The sequence below is a fragment of the Sylvia atricapilla genome, chromosome 15, assembly GCF_009819655.1.
Source record: "Sylvia atricapilla isolate bSylAtr1 chromosome 15, bSylAtr1.pri, whole genome shotgun sequence".
Lineage (NCBI taxonomy): Eukaryota > Metazoa > Chordata > Aves > Passeriformes > Sylviidae > Sylvia > Sylvia atricapilla.
The window spans coordinates 6,872,292-6,879,088 of NC_089154.1; positions in this window are offsets into that span (position 1 = coordinate 6,872,292).

Genomic DNA, 6,797 nt, shown 5'->3' on the forward strand with positions numbered 1-6,797 from the left:
CTCCTGGTTCACTCCTACTGCATGGGATCTTAGGAAAAGGGATCATGCTGTGCTGGTGGATCTGACCTCTGCATGCCAAGATCCTACTGTGAGATATAAAACAAGATATATATAGTTATATAAGTATATATTATATTTTGGTGGCTCAGGTAAATTCTGTGTGGATTGATCAGACGAGGTGGGGCTGCTTCTGCTCTTTTCCTCTTGTGCTGTTGAATTGATGCAGTTCTGTGTTGGCCCTACAAAAATGCAGGACTTTGTACAGCAGGCCCTGTCACGTCAGAGTTTGCTTTTGAATGGGGAACAGTGGGAATTTTTATGGGATTCCATTAAGTTTTTGACTTGCTGACAGCATGAGGGGCAGCATTAGAGCTGGGAATAGCTCAGCTCTTGCTGCTTTGGAGCAGAGTGGCATCACTGAAGGGCAGTGTTTGCAATCCCTTTTCCTGGAATGGAGATGCTGCTTCCTTTCCATACGAGGAGCCCTTGTGAGGAAGAGCAGAGTCGGGAGCAGCTGCTGCCCCAGGAGCTGGTGGGACCTTGTTCAAGACCTGCTGCTGTGTGACAGGTGCCTGACCAACCTTGCAGCTTCCCAAATTCCTCCCTGTTTTCATGGACTGGTTGCATTCATACTGTCCTTCACTTTTTCCTCTCTCTTTTTTTTTTTTTTTTTTTTTTTTTTTCCAATCTTTTTTTTTTTTTCATTCCCTCCCCAAAAGCAAAGAGCAGGGAGCCCTGGGGGAATTGTCTGTTCCAGGGATGGCAGGCAGACTTGCAGATGCTGGCAGCAGCAGCACTGTGGCTTTGACATTTTTCCAAGGATTAGCTGTTCCTTTGCAGTGCGTTGGGTGTACGCAGGCTCCTGTTTACAGTAGGATTCCCAAGAGTTGCTTTGTTTTCTCGTGTCTTTTGCTTCAGTCTGTTCCAGGCAGTGTGGGAGATTCTTCCTGTTGGAGTTTTACAGGCTTGGAGAGGGAAGGGTTTGGATTTTTTAGGGTTTTTCTTTCCCTTCCCTGTAAGCACTGATTTTGTTGGGGTTTTATTCCATTCCTGGAATGGCTGCTCAGGGTTTTTGTCTGAAGGATGAGAGGAACTGCCCAATACTTTTTGAAGTCAGGATTAAGCACAACCAACAAGGTGATGTAAAGTCAACTCTTGATTTTGTAGGGTAATAAGGAAAGTAATAAAACATGGAAAGCAAACCACAGGTAATGGCACAGAGACAGGTCAGTTAAAATGTAATCCAAGGGGATGAGGGTCAGCCTTGGGACCACAGGGAAGTGTTGATGAACACCAAATCCTGAATCCTGGCTGGCCAACCCTCAGTTCACGTGCTAATCACAGCCCAGGGAGCTGAGGGATGATGGTAGCTGGCATCTTCAAAACTGAACAAGGGTTGTTTGCTGAAGATATCTGGGGTTTTGTGCCCTTCTCTGTGCTGATGTATCTAAAAAATAAACCAATCCAAATGGATCTGATTTTTCTGTCATTTCCGAATATTTGTAATTACTCTTAAGACTTCCACAAGTAGAATCACAGAACATCCCGACAGAAGGGACCCACAGGGATCATCCAGCTCCTGAGTCTGACGAGCCATACCTGCATTTGCTGGAGCTTTGAAACTGCTGTGTTCCCCTTGGCCTGTGACAGTCCTGGTGAGGGGTGGTGGATGATCCAGCCTGGAAATTGTGCTGGCATTTCTCTGGGCTCAGCACCTGGCATGGGCTGACCCCTAACGGTGTCCCCGGCACTGGGACCTGCCCAGTTCTGCCTTTGCTTCCTATGGAAAGGTGCCCTCCACTTCCACGTGCTGTGCTAGTGCAGGCTGATGCTTTTCCTCCCGAGCACTCCAAATCCAGAAGCCCTCTCCTGGTCCCTGTTTTCCCTCCCATCCAGCACATCTGATTCTCCTTGGCTTCTGCTCGTGGCTGCAGTGTGCTTCACACGGGGAGCTACCGGGGAAATTCCCTTCACGTCTGACCAAGCCAACAGTAGAGGGCAACAGAGGATATATTTCCACCTATTTCCTTGACTTTTCCACCTTTTACCCATCTCTGGAACAGACTGCTCCAGATACCAAATGTTTTACCTCATCCTAGTCCCTTTCTTGTGACTTTGGGAGAAGAATTTGGTGCCTTCGGTTACTTTTCAAACTAGTGTGCAGCCTCTTGTATAATTACCTAAATGAGAGATGTGTTATTCCTCTGCCTGCAGTTGAAATCTGAACTTGGAAGCAGAATAAAACTATTTTCAGCATCACCTACCTGATCTTCAGTTGGTGATATATGAAGATGTTCTGGATTTTTTGGTCTTTAATAGATTAGAAAGCATAAATTCACTGGATAATTTTGTAACAGTGACAGGGCTCCTGCACAGAGCAGAGGTGGGTACAGGGAACAACATGCAGCAGTCATGGAACAGCCAGAGAAGGGATCCAACATCCTTGGCATTGTCACCTGCTCTGCTCTGCGAAGGAAGAAATCCCACAGAGTTTCATGGGGATTTTGCTTTGGGTTATCAGATCTGTGAGAAAGGAAACAGCTGAATTAATTTCATGTCAAATTCCCACCAGACTTTTTATGCAGCCCATAAATCTTCCTGTTTCCCAGAACATCAAGCTTTAGTTTTAAGCTCAAATCCCAGTGCTGGATGGAGACTTGCCCTGTGAATTCTGAGTATGGTCAGGCAAAGCAGGCTTTCCCTGCTTTTTCCATCCTGGTGTGCATAAAAAAAGTGGATTCTGTGACTGTGCCTCATATTCTGCTGCTTAGATAGGGTAAAAGATATAACAGGTATAAAGGACAATGCCCTCATGGCTAGTGGCTCTAGAGATCAAAATTCAGTTCTTTTTTCGTCATAAGCTTCTTGCTAGATGTGAGGTAAGTCACTTCATCTCCTGCAGACACACTTCCACTTCTGCATAAGGGGCTAAAAAAAGCTGTTAGGGCAGCCTTTGTCTGTATTTCTTGTTTAGATGAAAATGTCTTTCAGGGAGGCTGTTTTAATGTGCTTGTGCTGCACAAGCCTGGGCCTGAGAGTGTTCACAGTTATAAATTCCCTCATCTCCATCCATCCCACCAATCTCTTTTCCATCAGGTTGCATCCCGCTCGTGAATCTGAGGACCTATTAGGGTTGTATTCAGTTAAGAAACAAAGCTTCTCTTATTTTCAGTGTTATTTTGGCAGCAAAGCTTCCTGTAGCTTAAATGAGAAGCTCTACATGTCGAGTATGGCTTGAGCTGCCCCATGTCCTTGTACCTGCTCACAGAGGTGACAAGTAGCAATGTCAGCTGTTGGCTGGCACGTCCCCGGCACGCTGGGACTTGCCAGTGTGTTCCTAAGGAGGCCAGTTTGGGGAACAGCAAGAGACCTTGTTCCCATTTTTCAAGCTCCTCCCAAGGGGGGAGCAGTGGCTGAATCAGATTAGATTCTGGTTTGCCAAAACCCCCAAAATTTTCATGCTGTGAAGTATTTAGGGGAGCAGATGCCAAGTTTCCTCCTGAGCCGTTGAGGCCACGGCTGCACCACTGAGAGGCATTTTGAAACCCTTTGGGGTTTGGTTCAGTTTGGGTTTTATGCAAGCACTGAGATACCAACTCCCCTGTTCAACACCAAAGCTATCTCAACTCTCTGAGTTCTGTTATCCCAATCTTTCCCTTGGAAAGGGATTTCAGTCAGCAAAGTATCCACAGTTTTTTCTGGCACACTTGTCCTGGGCTTATCCATGTACAGTAATTGCTGAATCCCACTTGAGAAACGTTTCACAAGCAGATGAGTAACCAGCTAATAAATGATCTTCCAGATATTTTTGATGTCTTTGCATGGAAAGCATCAAGAGAAGAGCTTTCTAGTGATAGTGGGCTAAGGTATTGCTCATCAGGAAACCCATTCTCTCTGCCACTGGCCCCTGTGGACTTCTAATCTCTTCTCAATATTCCCATCAACTCTCGTTTTCCTGATGGCTGAAAGGAGCATCAGCCAAGCTCTAACGAATGGCAAGCAAAGCATTTCAGAGCAACAGCTAAACGAGCATCTATCAAAGTGCTGCTTCAAGCCTGCTGCCCAGGGAATGTGAAGGACAAGCTGTTTTCCACCCACGCCCATGCCAGGGCAGGCTCAGTGAGCTGCCGGGGAGCTGCTGAAGTCAGTGGCTGGAATTCGTGTCCAGAGCCTGTCCAGCTCCCTCGGGCCAGGCTCTGCAGCCAGGCTGTGTCCTGCAGGCTGGAATTGCTTCACTGCACACATTGGTGCAGCTGCTCTCAGAACAAGGCGGTTTCACATTGCTTTTCCCATCTGGAGCACTCTGTCCAGCTCTAGAGCCCCACAGACAAGGAAGATGTGGATCTGTTGAGGTCACTGATCACAGGGCTGGAGGCCTCTGCTCTGGAGCCAGCCTGGGAGAGCTGGGGGTGTCCAGCCTGGAGAGGAGAAGGCTCCAAGGTCTCCTTGGAGCCTTCCAGTACCTAAAGGGTCCTGATCCCAGCCCTTGGCTGACTGGAACAGGTTTTGAAGAAGGAGAAATCCCCACATCTTCTCCCCTCCAGGTTGTCATGTCCACATACTTAGCCCTGAGAAAACTTAATGAGGTTTTTTTTTGTGATAGAGACAAAGATAAGAAGCTGGCATGATGAGAAGAAGCAAAAAGCAAATACAGGTTTTCCACTACCTTCCATTAAACACATGTAAAATAAAAACATGGGCAGCTCTTGGGCAGTAGTCTGCATGCTGCTCTGTTTGTTCCCTCTCCCTGAAATCCAGGGGAATAGCAAATACAGACAAAACTTGTTCAAACTGAAGAAATGCTCTGGCAAGTGCCATTTCCAAACTGCTGTTCTCCATTTGATGGGGAAAATGTGGAAGGTGCAATATCCTTCCCCATTATTGGCTGTCTCTGCATATCTGTTGATTTGCAGCAATAGGAAGCGAGACAGAAAGACAGTTTGTATGTGGCTGGAGATACCTCCTGTGCTTGATCTGAGCTGGAGCAGGGGAAGAAAACTGGCACCCCGTGATGTGGGCAATATAAACACTGTATAAACACTGCACACAGCAGAAGTTGGGGGGATGAACCCCAAAGAAAGGACAAATTTTGGAGCAGAGATTTCAGTGCCTGGTGCACCAAGGTCATGCCGTATACAAATATATAAACCATATACCTGTCTGGAAATGGTCACGATTTGTTCTAGGGTTACATCTCAAAGATTCAGGCAGTGTCCTGCTCTCTTATGCTTTGCTTTGTTCAAAACATGCCTGCTCCAGCTGGGACAGATGAGCTGGGCAAGACATGTTAGGAAAAGGGAGAAAGAAGTGGTTTTCTAACATCATTGGAAAAGCAGGAGCAGAGCCCAGAGGTCCAGCTGGTTCTCTGTGGGTATCCCTGGAAACATGCTGCCTCTCTGGCACTGGCCACCCTCGAGGAGCAGGGCAGCCCTTGCCATTCGCATGGATGATGATGATCTAACAGGTTTGGGATGGTTGTTCCCAAGGCGTGATTTTGAGGATGCTGAAACAGCTGCTTCTAAACTGCTGAAGCTGATTGAAAATCCACCTCGGGTAATCCCTTCAAGTTAATTTGGTCTTGTTCCTGACCTGCAATTCAGGGATGAGCTGGCAATGATGCTCTTGGCACTGGGGTACCATGCCTGGCCAGCTCCATGAGCCATCCTGCCAGCAGAAAGCAGGAGGGACCAACCTGCTGTTCTTCGTGGCCTTTTCAGTTTTGCTTAGGAAAATGTGCTGGTTATGAGCTGGTGACATTGTGGAAAGAAGGGCTGAATTCTGCTTTTCCTGCTGGGAGTCAGAAATAGACCTGGAGAGATGATGACTCACCTGTAATTGAGAAAAACTGCGTGGCATCATTATGAGCTTCAACAGTTAAATCCTGATTCCAACCTGCCAGAAAGAACAGACTGGCAAAGCTGCAAAAGGCCGAAAGGAGCTGGAAACAGCATCCAGCACACGGGAAAGCTTTGCTCTGTGACTGCATCATGTGTGTGAGAGGTGAAACACACCTGCCCCACAGGTACCCCACGTGCTGTGGGAGTGACAGGGTCCCCGCAAGGGGAAGGGGGCTGCATGGGGGCAGGGAGAGCTGTGCTGGGGCCGGGAGAAGCCCCCAGCCCCACAGCCCCGTGGCAGCAGGGCGGGCGTGCTCCTCCTCCCTGCGCCTTTCCCGGCAGCTCCTCCGGAGCAGGGATGATGTCAGGGTTGTCATGGCATCGGTATCTATGGAACGGATCAGCATCGCGGTGCTGTGAAAACCAACTCAGGGACATGGTCCCTGGAGCCGCAGGGGAACTCCCTCTGCAGTAATCGAGGGTTTCCCTCTAAGGTTCTTCTTTTTCCTCCTTCCTGCTGTCCATTGAGGAGGGAGCAGGGATGGGGCTTGCCTCCTACATGGCAGCTCTGGGTGCCTCCTTCCGTGCGTTAGGAAAGTGAGAGGTCAGCCTCATCCATTTTCACTTCCCTTTTCTTGCACCAGCTATGAACGTGCAACAGCAAAGAGCAGGCTTGCCAAACCTTGCCCTCTGCTCTTGGCCACTGGCCCTGGTGAGTGGCCAGCAGAGGCCTTGCTCATGCCAGGTCTGAGAGCCCTGGCTCCAGGGCTTCTGAGGGTCCCCAAAGAGTGACAGCCACTCTTTCTAGGGGGTCTGGGCACAGAAGGGGTATTTATTTTAGGGTCAGTGTCCACACAGAGGCCAGCTGAGCAGTGTGGTGAGTTCCCTGTGCTCCAGGCCGTGGCATTGCCCTCCTGCCAACAGCCCAGCTGCCCCACAGGGCCATAGCCCAGACAGCCT